At 50.2% G+C, this 13,647-nt stretch overlaps 1 non-coding gene across 1 annotated transcript; it reads right to left on the bottom strand.

Annotated features, from left to right (window-relative positions):
- Positions 1 to 13,157: 13,157 nt before the first annotated feature.
- Positions 13,158 to 13,344, bottom strand: LOC140409684 (U2 spliceosomal RNA). Its single transcript, XR_011940477.1, has one exon. It is a non-coding gene; the product is annotated as a U2 spliceosomal RNA (small nuclear RNA).
- Between the last annotated feature and the right edge of the window lie 303 nt (positions 13,345 to 13,647).

Below are 13,647 nucleotides of genomic sequence, written 5' to 3' on the forward strand. Positions count from 1 at the left end.
CAATGGGCTACCCCTTACTCTTTCATTATGCCTTCTATTCCAAGACTCTCCTACAAAAGGAAACATCTTCTTTTACTCTGTCAACAACCCCCCCCCCCCCCCCCCCCCGAGAATCCTATATGTCTCAATAAGGTCACCTCTCATTATTGTAAACTCCAATAAGTACAGGCTCAATCTACACAATGCCTCAAAAGAAAATTCCTCCATACCTGGGATCAACCTAGTGAACTTTCTCTGGACTGCCTCCAATGCCAGTATATCTTTCCATAGATAAGGGGACTAGAACTGTCCACAGTATTCCAGGTGTGTTCTACTAGTGCCTTGTTCAGCTTCAGCAGGACTTACATATTTTTGTACTCCATTCCCTTTGAAATAAAGACCAACATTCCATTTGCCTTCCCAAATACCTGCTGAACTTGTATGCCAGTTTTTTGTAATTTAAGCACGAGGACCCCCAAATATCTCTGTGCTGCAGTTTTCTGCAATCGTTCACCATTTAAGTAATATTCATCTCCTTTATTCTTCCCACCAAAGTGCATAACTTCATATTTTATGACATTCTATCTGTCTAATTTTTGTCCACTCGCCTAACCTGGCTATATTCTTTCTCAGAAGTCTTTGTGTCGTCCTCATCACTTGCCTTCCCATTTTGGCTAATCTAATTATGCTCTCAATTCCACTTTCCTGTATGTGTCCCATAACCCTCGACTCCCTTTCAGATCAAAAATCTATCTAACTCAGCCTTGAATTAATTCAATTACCAGCATCCACTGCTTTCTGGGGAAGAGTTTTCCACAGACAAATGACCCTCTGAGAGAAAATAAATCTCCTCATATCCATCTATATTCTCAAAATGTCCCCGAGTTCTAATCTCCCCACAAGAGGAAATAGCCTCTTGGTATCCACTCCGTCATGTTCGCTCAAGGGCCTGAATTTTCAGATTGGCAAGCGTTCAGTGCCCACCATCCTGAGAATCGGCTGAGCTGCTTCTGATGGGCCCACTGCCATTTTATGTTCAATTGAGCGTTGATTGGCTGTAGGTGGGACGTCTGTCTGCACTTGCACAGAATCAGATTGGCCTAACATATCTCCTGCCCCTCCAGACACAGCGCTGCAGAGGCCAGAAGAAGTACTGCAGCACCATATCTAAGACTAAGTCCTGGGTCGACACTCAAGGTAAGTGTCAGGAGTCCAGGGGAGCAGGGGGGTAGGGGATGCCTTAGGAGGTTGGGGTGGGAGATGGCGATCAGGGGATAGACCTGGGGGTGAGGGAGGGTCAGAGCTTCTATGTTCCTGAGGGGAGCATGCCCCCAGTATGAAAGGACTTCTGATTGTGATCAAGGGTAAGAATTTTTTCAGCTTCTTACCGTTAGCTATCAGGGGTGGGATTCTCGCCCCCGCCGTGTCCCAAAGTCTCCGCCACTAGAGATTTGGCAGGGGCGGGAATCGCGCCGCGCCGGTTGGCGGGGGCGGCAATCGCACCGCGCCGGTCGGCGGGACCACCCTTGCTGATTCTCCGGCACGCGATGGGCCGAAGTCCCGCTGCTGGAATGCCTGTTCCGCCAGCGTGGATTAAACCACCTTTTGAACGGAGGGACAAGGCGGCGTGGGCAGGCTCCGGGGTCCTGGGGGGGGGGCGCGGGGCAATCTGGCCCCGGGGGGTGCCCCCACGATCGGGGCCCACCGATCCGCGGGCGGGCCTGTGCCGTGGAGGCACTCTTTTTTTCCCGCCTTCGCCATGGTCTTCACTATGGCGGAGGCAGAAGAGACCCCCTCCCATGCGCAGGGATGACGTCAGCAGCCACTGACGCTCCCGCGCATGCGCCGACCCGCGTCATCCGGCGAAGACCTTTTGGCCCTGGCTGGCGTGGCGCCAAAGGCCTTTCCCGCCAGCCGGTGGAGTGGAAACCGCTCCGTCGCGAGCCTAGCCCCTCAAGGTGAGGGCTTGGCCCCTAAAGGTGCAGAGACTTCCGCACCTTTTGGGCGGCCCGACGCCGGAGTGGGTCCCGCCACTCCATTGCACCCTCCGGAACCCCCCGCCCTGCTGGGTAGGGGAGAATCCCGCCCCTGGTGCCTGCCTGCTATAAATTAAAGCTTTATGGGAAAAGGCCCATGCTCCTTAAGTGCCTTAATAGGGGCATGGGTTGGCTTCCCATCCGAGGCTGTAGTGGTTCAAGATGTATTCTGGAGGCTTCCAAAAAGTAACAAAATGGCTTATTGACGAAAGACCATGGCTGGTAATTATACAGGCACAGAACACAATTGGATGTGCCTTGTCTCTTCGGCTCTGGGGTCCACACTGCCCAGGCCGCTGCTTCTTTGACCCCGTGTTAACTCATCATTGGCCGAGGTTCGCACACTCCTGTGCGAATGGTCTCGAGATGGTTACCTGGGCCACCATGCTTGCCCCCATAAAGGGGCCATGCTACCACATGCAAACCAAGGTCGGGTCCCCCACCCGGAATAATCTGTTGCCTCTGTGCGTGGTCCATTGACTTCTCTGGAAGGCCTGATTGTGCCTCCACCCTCCCCAGCAAGTTAGGAAACACTAAGTCCAAGTGAGTTCTGAAGGAATAGCCCATCAGCAACTTGGCAGGTGTGATCCCCATGATTGTGTGGGGGGGGCCCAAATTGTATGACAACTGAAAATCAGTAAGCCGTTGTCACAGCTGTTTGCCAGATTGTTTCCTCATGGCATTTTTAAAGGTCTGAATGCCCCTCTTGGCAAATCCATTGGACACAGGGTGGCACAGGGCAGTCCTGGTGTGGCCTTAGCTCGAATGAAATTCTAGAAGTCGTCTGCCACAAAAGGAGTGCCGTTGTCAGATATAATAGATTCCAGGAGCCCATGTATAGCGTACACTCAACATAAGGCATCCACCATAGCCGGCGAGGTCGTTCCCCCCCAATCTCCTGCATAGACAGCCACTTGGAGTGGGCATCCACCACAACTAAAAACATCCTACCAAAGAAAGGGCCCACGTAATCAACGTGGGCCTGGGCCCATGGTGACATGGCCATTCCTCGGGGTGGAACTGGCCAATGGAGGCAGTGATTGTTGAATCTGACAGGGATGACATTGCTGTACCATTTTTTCGATTGCTTTATCAATGCCTGGCCACCATATGTAGCTGCGTGTCAGCATCTTCACCTTTATTGTCTCGGGTGGGCACTATGCAGTCCCAGTAGGAGAGTTCCCCTGGCTGGTGGTGCAACGGTGACTCCTGAGCCCTTTGAGTACAGTTCTGAATGTGGCCAGCCAACACTATCTAAGAAATTCAAGGTCAATATGATCTCCTGGGTACTGGTGCAGGGATTCAATGCATCCGCATTGGCAATCTGTGCTGGAGTCATAGCAGTAGTCCACTAGCCACAAAGCCCAATGCTGCCTCCTTTGCAGAGGCAATTAATTTGTCCTCTTTTAAGAGGCCCAGCAGGCTTATGGTTGGTGATTGTAATCAATCGCCATATTATTATGGTGGAATTGGTGGAATTTCTTCACACAACTGCTAAACACTCTTTCTCGATTTGAACATTGTTTTGCTCTGCTTCTGAAAGATCCATCAAGGCCAAGGTGATAGGCTGCTCGGAATCACCCTCCTGTAGGATAACACTACCCCTATACCATAAAGGGACGTATCACATGGGAACACATTCCGTTTCCCATTGTTGAAGTGAACTAAAATGTTTGAGGATTGCAAAGCTTGCTTCACCAAGTGAAAAGCTTCTTCTTGAGGCTCCCTCCATTACCACCGCTGATGTTTCTTTAGTAGCTGGTGTAATGGTGCCAATGTTATGGCTAAATTTGGAATGATGTTGTCAAGGCAGACCATCGCCTTGGGAATCCCATGAAGGAGATTTTCCATTGTACGCTGGAAGATAGTGGAGGCTGACGCTATGACAAATGGTCCTTATGTGCATTTATCATGTGAACCTCTGGGACTCTATGTCCAATTCCAATTGTAGGTATGCATGACTGAAATCTAATCTAGAGTAGGTGAGGCCCCCGCCATAGAGGCCTTTGATCTTAGGGATTGGGTACTTAACCACATGGGCAGACTGATTTATGGTCAATTTGTTTGATTCTTATAGAATGATTCGGCTTGAGAATGGAGACTATGGGGGTTACCCACTCGAAGAACTGAGCTGGTCTGACTATTCCCAGTTTTTCTAATCTTTTACGTTCAGCTTCAATCTTCTTATGAAGGGCATAAGGCATCAGTCTGGCTCTAAAAAAATTGGGTGTCCAATCTGGACTGACATAAATTTTGGCTTTGACTCCTTTAATCCAGCCTAATTTTCTGTGAAAATCATCCACATATCTTCCCAGGACTTCTTGTAAGACACTGCTGGAAATTTAAAACAATTCCAGCCAGTTGACTTTGATTTGCTGTAACCAATCCTTTTCTATTAGGCTGGGCCTGTGCCCTTCTGCAGCAACAGTGGTAGATAGGCCTCTTGCTCTTTATAAGCCACCGGTGCTCCTAAGGATTTTCAAGGTAAGGTTTACCCACTGCAAGTGGAAAGCTTGACCGTGGTGCCGCTCAAATTTAAAGTTTGAGCTCCGTCACGAATATACTTGGAGATCTGCTTCCCCACAACGGTCACCGAGGCTCCTATGCCAACTTCCATTTTCAACATTTACCCTTCGGATAATTTCAATTGGGACCGTTTTGTTTAATTAGACTGCATTAAAATGGTACATTGCATGCTCCTCCTCAAAGTTCCTCTCTCCTATGTTCAGTGGCTTTGTGGACTGCTGTTGCTTCTGTTGTTTTTTTTCATTATCATACTCTGTCTTGCATGGCAACATGCTTGAATATGATCTCTTCGATTACAATGGAAACACACAAACCCTCGACAATGGCAAGTCTCTTGGGAATGGTCCCCCCACAGCGATAGCAATCCACCTCTGCCTTAAGTTGACATCCTGTTTGTTGTATCTGTCCAATTCAGATACTTCACTCAACTCTTTAATTAAAGTTTATCAAGGTGTCTTTATTTATGAGTAGAACAAAGTAGGACACAGATATAATGCAACACACTTTATTAAATATAGCTAACCCATAAATTACCCACTATACATACAAGAAACACCCAGAATTCGACTACACTACCCTCGAAGATGATTTAGTAGGCTGCAGATCCGATCCCCGAGTCCCTCTGGTTCCTCGTTGTAAAGTTAATTCTCACTGGCTGTTGCTTGCTTGCTTCCTTCCTTCCTTCTGATCTAGTCAAGGTCACCTCACACGCCAAGCTTTGAGTCTTTGCTTCGAGTCTTTTTTGCTCCCAGTCTTTGCTCCCATGATGTTTGGAATGCCTATTTTTAATCCCCCTGTCGCCACCCACCTCCTTTCTCCACCTGCCCTTGGCCTTCGGCCAATGGAGTCTCAGGAGGAAGGGCCTCAGTGCCCAATGGTCTGGTTGATGACCTTTTGACAGGGTACCTGAGCCCGCCCTGGGAGGAGCGATGATTGCTTGATGGGTTATCAGGAACTGTGGACAATAGGCCAATGCACTTTAAGTAGGAGCGATAATCACTTGATGGGGTATCAGGAACTGTGGACAATAGGCCAATGCATCTCAAGTAGCAGCGATAATTACTTGATGGATTATGCAGGTGCTGCTTCAGACAGGCCCTGGCAGCCTGTCTGAGTTCTGTATATTTGGATTCTGCAGGCTTCTGGGGCGTCATTCTCCGACCCCCCAGCGGGTCGGAGAATGGGCGTTGGCCGCCATGAATCCCGCCCCCGCCGGTTGCCGAAGTCTCCGAAGGGAGAAAAGTCGGCGGGGCGTTAATGTCGCCACTGCCGTCGGAGAATGGCACGGGTCTGCGCAAGGCAGCCGATTTTCGGCCTGCCGATACTCTCCCTTCCGGATGGGCCGAAGACCCGTCAACGTGATGACCGTTCACGTCGACGTAAATTAAACCTCCTTTTCATCGGCGTGACCCTGTGCTCCAGGTTCACGCCGACCGGCGTGGAGGTGAGTGACGACCTGGGGGGTTGGCTCTGGGCAGGCGATGGCGTGGCCGCAGTCTGAATGTGTGAGGAGAGGTGTGTCTCGGGTTGTGTGTGTGTGTGTGCGGCGGGGGGGGGGGGGTGGTTAGAGTGGGCTGTGCTCCGGGGGAGTGCCGGGAGGGGGGTCTGTGCCGGGGAGGGGGGTGGGGGGTCCGTGCCAGGGAGGAGGTTGGGGGGGGTCCGTGCCGGGGAGGGGGATGGGGGGTCCGTGCCGGGGAGGAGGTTGGGGTCCGTGCCGGGGAGGAGGTTGGGGGAGGTCCGTGCCGGAGAGGGGGATGGGGTAGGTCCGTGCTGGGGAGGAGGTTGGGGGGGTCCGTGCCGGGGAGGGGGATGGGGGGTCAGTGCCAGGGAGGAGGTTGGAGGGAGGTCCGTGCCAGGGAGGAGCATGGGGGGTCCGTGCCGGGGAGGAGGTTGGGGGTGGGCCCGTGCCGGGGAGGGGGATGTGGGGTCCGTGCCGGGGAGGAGGTTGGGGGGGGGTCCGTGCCGGGGAAGAGGTTGGGGTCCGTGCCAGGGAGGAGGTTGGGGGGGTCCGTGCCGGGGAGGAGGATGGGGGGTCCGTGCCGGGGAGGAGGTTGGGGGGTCCGTGCCGGGGAGGGGGATGGGGGGTCTGTGCCGGGGAGGAGGTTGGGGGGGGGGTCCATGCCAGGGAGTGGGATGGGGGGGTCCGTGCCCTGGAGGAGGTTGGGGGGTCCGTGCCGGGGAGGGGGATGCCAGGGCAAGTGAGTTGGTCCACCTGGCCAGGTGCCAACCTCCAACAGTTGGACCATGCGGTCCATGCCACCTGGCTGGGGGGAGGAGGGGATATGGGCAATGATGACATGTCGTCGTTCCCCTCCCCCACCAGGCCGTCATGTTTTCCGATCATCCAGCGATGTTGGCCGCCGTGGCGGCAGCCGCTAATGTCTATGTTGCCCTGGATGAGGAGGAGGAGTGGGAGCGTGCCAGAGAGGCGGCGCAGGCTGCCGCAGAGGGACAGGTGGCAGCCGCCCAGGCTGGAGGGACACCTGACCGACAGGACAAGGAAGGGGAGGAGGACGTCGCGGCCCCACGGCAATGGAGGCACCCGAGGGCGCCCCGTGTGTACCGGCCCCGGCAGTCATACCAGGACCTCACGGACCGGGAATGCAGGAGGAGACTCCGGATGAGGCGGGAAACCGTGGCACACATCTGCCACCTGCTGGCACACCTGTCACCGCGTGGCACTGGCGGGGGACACCCTCTCCCCGTGTCCGTCAAGGTTACGGTGGCCCTGAACTTTTATGCAACGGGGTCATTCCAGGCACCGAGTGGGGACCTGTCCGGCATATCGCAGACATCGGTGCATCGGTGCATCCGGGCAGTGACAGATGCCCTATATGCCATGGCGCACCGCTACATCCGCTTCCCTGTGGACCGGGCCAGCCAAGATGCCCGGGCCGTGGGCTTCTCTGCCGTGGCCGGGTTCCCCATGGTCCAGGGCGCGATTGATGGGAATCAGCCTTAAAACTAGGCCCTGATTACGTTACTACATGTTCTCTACCTGCTCCTTTGACTCCAGTCCAATCCCGAGGAACACGTCTGTAAGTGCCTGTTGATCCTGCTGCACTCCTCATGGCCATACCACCCCATACTTGATTGACTTCCCCTTCAGCCGTGTTTTGGAGCTCAGCGGCACCTTTTCAGGCACACTCCATCGCATGAGCTGTCTCGATCACTTTTTGTAATGTTCAGCCAGGAATTTCTTTTGGATATTGAGATTATGGATTCCACAAACCAACTGATCACGCAGCATATCATTAGGCATGGTCTCAAACTAGTAGTGTTCAGTGAGCCGATGAAGCCTGGCTATGAAGGCTGAGATGCACATTTCAGGGTGCTTAATCACGGAGTTTAATTTATAACACTGGAGGATAATCGAGGCCCTTGGTTCCTTGACCAACTTGACCTTTGAGTTGGATATTTTCGGGGAAGTGAGCTTCCTAACTAAACAATAAATTTGTGTCCACAAACTGTCAGACGAATCACCATCTGCTGGTCTTCCCCAGTGATTCTCATGGAGCCATTCGATGTACTGACTCCAATCTTCAGCCCCTTGGTAAAATGGGTCTAGTTTACCAATGATAGGCATTTTCAGTCACATTTTGATAGTTCCCGACTCTCGTTGGTTCTTCCATCTTTTTTCCAATTGCTCTTTCGTCAAATCCCGAAGTACTGCCGGCTGCATTCAAACCGTTTTCCTCATCGCCAGTCGTGGCTCAAATAGCACTCTGGAGGCTTGCAGTAGTAACAAAGGGGTTTATTAGCAAAAGACAAAGGCTGGTATATATACAGGCACAGAACACAATAGGATGCACTTGTCTCTTCAGCTCTGGGGTCAACACCACCCGACCCCCGCTCCCAGGGCTCAGTGCTAGCTCGTTATTGGCCAGGGTTCACGCACTCGTGAGTGATTGACCCAAAACCAGTCATATGGGCTGTCAGGCCCGCCCCCTTAAAGGGGCTGCACTACCACAGAGGCCTTGCCCACTGTGAAATCGCATCTGGAACAGAGTCCCAGAGTTCCCAGAGGAATTCCTGGCCATGCAATTCTATACTTCACTCCTCCCCCTGCCCCCGCCTCGTCGCAAAATCTGCCGAAGGGAGAACATAAAAATTATGGCTGGGATTAATTATATCATCTCTCATTCTCTAAACTCCAATGGGAATAGGCCCAACCTGCCCAACTTTTCTTCATAAGATAAAGCCTCCATCTCAGAAGTCATTTGAGTGAACCTTCACTGAATGTCTTCTAATGCAATTGTATTCTTTTTCAAATAAGGAGACCAAAACCAGCATGGACCTTCCAATCAAAGGATGGGCTTTTACAACAATCAACAATCATCATTGGACTTTTATTTCCAGATTTTTATTGAACTTAAATTTCACGAACTACCAAGGTGTGATTCGAACCAGAGTCTCCAAAACAGTACCCTAGGTCTCTGAATTACTGGGCCAGTGACAATACCACTGCGCAAATTAGGATATAGGTGATGATGTACCACTGACATCAGTCAGTCATGCATTAGACAAGAAAGAGAGAGAGGTTGGAGTCATTTCTCTGAGCAATATGCCTACTGCATAACCTGTTTTGATCTTGCACTAATAAACATGTGAAGCAGATACCAGAGTACGACTACACTCTGTCGAAGAACCAAGTTCCACGCCTAGAGTCCAAGACAGAAGGACCATCTCAAAAGACAATGTAATTGCTCAGATGAAAATATTAGTTTGCTTATGCCCCTGGCACATGGGAAAGGGTGCCATTTTAACCCATCATACATGGCAAGAGGGATAATCTTTCATCTGTTCGCACTCCATTCCACTCACTGCCACTGAATGCATTAGTAAAAGTATCAAATGCATGGAGCCTTGACTTTGTAAAGGTTGCATGTTTTCCCCAACAATTTGGATTTTGTGTCAGAATTTAAAAGTGCTAAACTTCCTTGGAGCTTCTTTCAGTTCTGAACGGGGTTCTTTGCAAACACATGTTAGGGTAGTCTGAGGAAATCTAGCCCCAATCCTCTTGCCTTTCTTTGCTGAACTATATTGCTGTTCTGATGGAATGCTTATACCTTCAGTAAACAATCATTCAGTTTCTAAAATAAACTATAACAAGGCAAGGATCTTTATGGTAAGCCGAACTAGAAGCAGCAGGGTTCTGATGAAGCAAGACTCCTTGTTGAGTGAACATCAAATATCTCGACTGGATGAATGACGAAAAACAAGACTGAGTCAGTTGAAAGCCATATGTTTTGAAGAAAAACATTCACCTTCCTCATAAATCTTGCTTGAATGTATCTTTAATGAGAGTCCAATTTAAAAGGAATCAGTCGTGTAATATGTTTGCAACAACTTTCTCCTTTTCTCGATCAATCTCTGTGGATTGTCTTCACTTCAAAACTAAAAGTTTGTTCTCAGTTCCTCAGGTGTATATATTCACCTGGATTTTGCACTTGTCATTGGCCTCAAAGAAAGCTGTTCACCGAAGATGTAGCAATCTCTGTGGCAGGGATTTTATCCTGCCCAATGTTCAGTTAAACCTGGCACCAATTCAAGAGGACCTACAGGCATCCAGTAAATACTGATGTCAACAAGCAGGTCAATCACATTGAAGAATTCTCACAGACACCAAACCAAGAAGTAAAATGCACTGGTTACCCATTAGTTTTTGAAAATACAGTAAGAAGTCTTACAACACCAGATTAAAGTCCAACAGGTTTGTTTCAAATCACTAGCTTTCGGAGCACTGCTCCTTCCTCAGGTGAATGAAGGGGTGGGTTCCAGAAACATATATATAGACAAAGTCAAAGATGCAATACGATACTTTGAATGCAAGTCTTTGCAGGTAATTAAGTCTACAGGTCCAGACGGAGCAACTGGAGAGAGGGATATTCACAGGTTAAAGCCCAGGCCAGATGGTGGGGGGTGAATGAAATGCGACATGAATCCAAGGTCCCGGTTGAGGCCACACTCTTGCGTGTGGAACTTGGCTATAAGTTTCTGCTCGGCGATTCTGCGTTGTCATGAAACCTGAAGGCCGCCTTGGAGAACGCTTACCCGAAGATCAGAGGTTGAATGCCCTTGACTGCTGAAGTGTCCCCCGACTGGAAGGGAACATTCCTGCCTGGCGATTGTCGCGCGATGTCCATTCATCCGTTGTCGCAGCGTCTGCATGGTCTTGCCAAAGTACCACGACTCGTGACATCCTCAACGGCCTCAACTGGGATCTTCACGTCGCATTACATTGAGGAAGGAGCAGTGCTCCGAAAGCTTTTGATTCGAAACAAACCTGTTGGTCTTTAATCTGGTGTTGTAAGACTTCTTACTGTGCTCTCCCCAGTCCAACGCCGGCATCTCCACATCATGTCCTTTCTTAGGTAAGGAGACCAATACTGAACACGATACTCCAGGTGTGGCCTCAATAACACATATTCCACGTGTGGCCTCACTAACACTAAGGTATCTTTTTGACCTTTCAATTTATTATAGAATAAAGAAACGTAAATCCTGTGTTAGTAACCCTTTAGTCAGTTAGCTTTGTAAATATAAATATTAGATCATAGAATAATTCCAGCACAGAAGGAGGCCACTCTTCCATGTTTAAGCTGGCTCTCTGCAAGTGCAACCTAGGTGGTTCCATTTCCTCACCCTTTCCCCACAGCCCTGCAAATCTGTTTCTCCTTGGCTGCTTATCTAATTCCCTCTTGAAAGCCACAATTAAATCTGACTCTCCACACTCTTAAGGTAGTGAGTTTCAGATCCTAACTATTGACTATGTCGTTTGTTTAGTACAGTTTAATAGTTTAGTTAAAATGTTGCTATGGTAGCTGACTGAGTGGCAATTAATTGTCAATCGCCTGATTAGGGCCTCAAAAGGTGTTGATTATGTCAAAGTTTAGCTGGTGTGAGAGTCACCTCTGCTCCCCTCAACTCAAAGGAAAGGGACTATTGGTCACTGTCTGTGTGGAGTCTGCACGTTCTCCCCGTGTGTGCGTGGGTTTCCTCCGGGTGCTCCGGTTTCCTCCCACAGTCCAAAGATGTGGAGGTTAGGTGGATTGGCCATGATAAATTGCCCATACTGTCCAAAATTGCCCTTAGGGTTGGTTGAGTGGGGTTACTGGGTTATGGGGATAGGGTGGTGTGGGCTTGGGTAGGGTAATCTTTCCAAGAGCCGGTGCAGACTCGATGGGCTGAGTGGCCTCCTTCTGCACTGTAAATTCTATGAATTCCAGAAGAATGTCATAAGAATCTCAGAAGGATCTGTTTGGCAGTCCGGCGGCCTAGCTTTTAACCCCCAGATGTGTATTCTAACTGCATGTACTCGTCTGTCTAGCCCATTATAGCCAGGTGCCTTGCGGTGAGATCACTGCCATGGTGCTTTGTCCTCCAGAGAGGGTAATCAGTCTTAAAATGTGTTTTACAAGTTTACAAGCTGCAGATATTTTTTATGAGCTGTCAATCGCAGACCACTACTGGAAAGCGATGAATGGCCTGCAGATAGTGGATCTGTGGGAACCAGACGCAGGCACAGCTGCTCTCCTTTGCGGAATGGATATGTAGAGCTGCAAGGTAAGTGTTGCAGCTATAATGCTTCCCACAGCCCCTGTCTGGACTGCTCTCTAGCTTCCAGACAGGGGTCCTTTTTCAAGGGGTGGGGGTGTCTGTGTGTGGGGGATGGTGGGGTCTGTATGTGGGGGCAGTCTGTGGAGGGGATTCTTTTAGGCAGGGGGTCCCAGTGGGAGGTCCCCCTATTTCAGAATCCCTGTGGACGTCTCCCTATTACAGGGGTCCCTAGGAGGGGTCCCTCTATTACAGGGGTCCTTGTGGGGAATCTCCCTATTACAGGACTCCCTGTGGATGGTCCCTCTATTGCAGGGTTCCCTTGGGATCCCCTATTACAGGGGTCCCTCTGGGGGGTCCCCCATTATAGAAATCCAGCGGGGTCCCCCTCTTACAGCGGTCCCTGGGAGAGTTGTCCCCAATACAACGTTCCCTGGGCAGGGGATCGCAGTATTACAGGGGTCCTTGAGGGTAGTTGGGTATCCCTATTACAGGGGTCCAGAGGGGGTGGGGTCACCCCCATACGTAAGGTTGGGGGGGGTCACCCAGGCGATCCGGAGGTGAGGGGCTGCCATGCAGTAGAGGGGTGGCCAAGTTGCAGTGTGGGTGGGAGTGGGGGCCAATTTGCGGTGGGGGGGGGGGAGCGGTCTGGGCCAATTTGCAGTGGTGGAGGTGGGGGTGACGGCCGCGGGACCTCGCTATCGGGAAGCTAAGTTGAGCAGGCGGCCCAATAGCGGGAATCCCTTGTATTCCATGCCATGCATAAATTGCAACCCGCTTTACGACTGCAAGGGGATTGTAAAACTGGTGTAATTCAGCTGTGGTGGGAGAACGCAATCTCCGAATGGAGAATCGGCCCCTAACACTTTCTTTTGGAGTTTCAAACTCACTTTTTTAAATGATGGTTTATGCAGCTACAGTTCAAACATTAAGGAATAAGGAAATAGTGGATGTTTTGCAGTGTACCTGACCTCTGTTTCTTTTTCTGATAATAGCCGGCTCATATAAACTGAATGATACAACTGAGTGGCTTGCGAGGCCTCTACAGAGATAGGTTTTTACTTTATCTGAGTTACAAAGCCAGGGCTCAGAGTGTGGGTCAGGGGCGAACCCCTAATCCAGCTCCTCGCCTGCTCCAAAAAACAATTCAAATTGAATCCAATTCATGGTCCTCACAAGAGAGACATACCAGAGCTGAGCCAAAAGGCTACTACACTTGATCTTAGCCAAAAGGCCGAGAAGCGATCACTACAGAGATAGTTAACATAGGATGTAACTGTCTTGTGAAACTATAGCTCTTTTTATGGATTTCGCACAACTGTTTTCTGATGTGTTGTGAAAAACTATGTGCATACCTGATCCATGTACAGAGGTGCGGGGAATATTGTATAACCATGAATGAGAAACAATACCAATATGTGGATATTATCTGTCAATCAAGTATAGAATTTTTTGTTTTCATCCACTTACACCTGTTCAATTTGGTGTTTATGAATTAACCAATATCTATCGATTATGTTTTGAATGTTGCGGTTATCATGAAGGTTGA

This window comes from Scyliorhinus torazame, chromosome 3 (genome assembly GCF_047496885.1).
Source record: "Scyliorhinus torazame isolate Kashiwa2021f chromosome 3, sScyTor2.1, whole genome shotgun sequence".
Taxonomy (NCBI): Eukaryota; Metazoa; Chordata; class Chondrichthyes; order Carcharhiniformes; family Scyliorhinidae; genus Scyliorhinus; species Scyliorhinus torazame.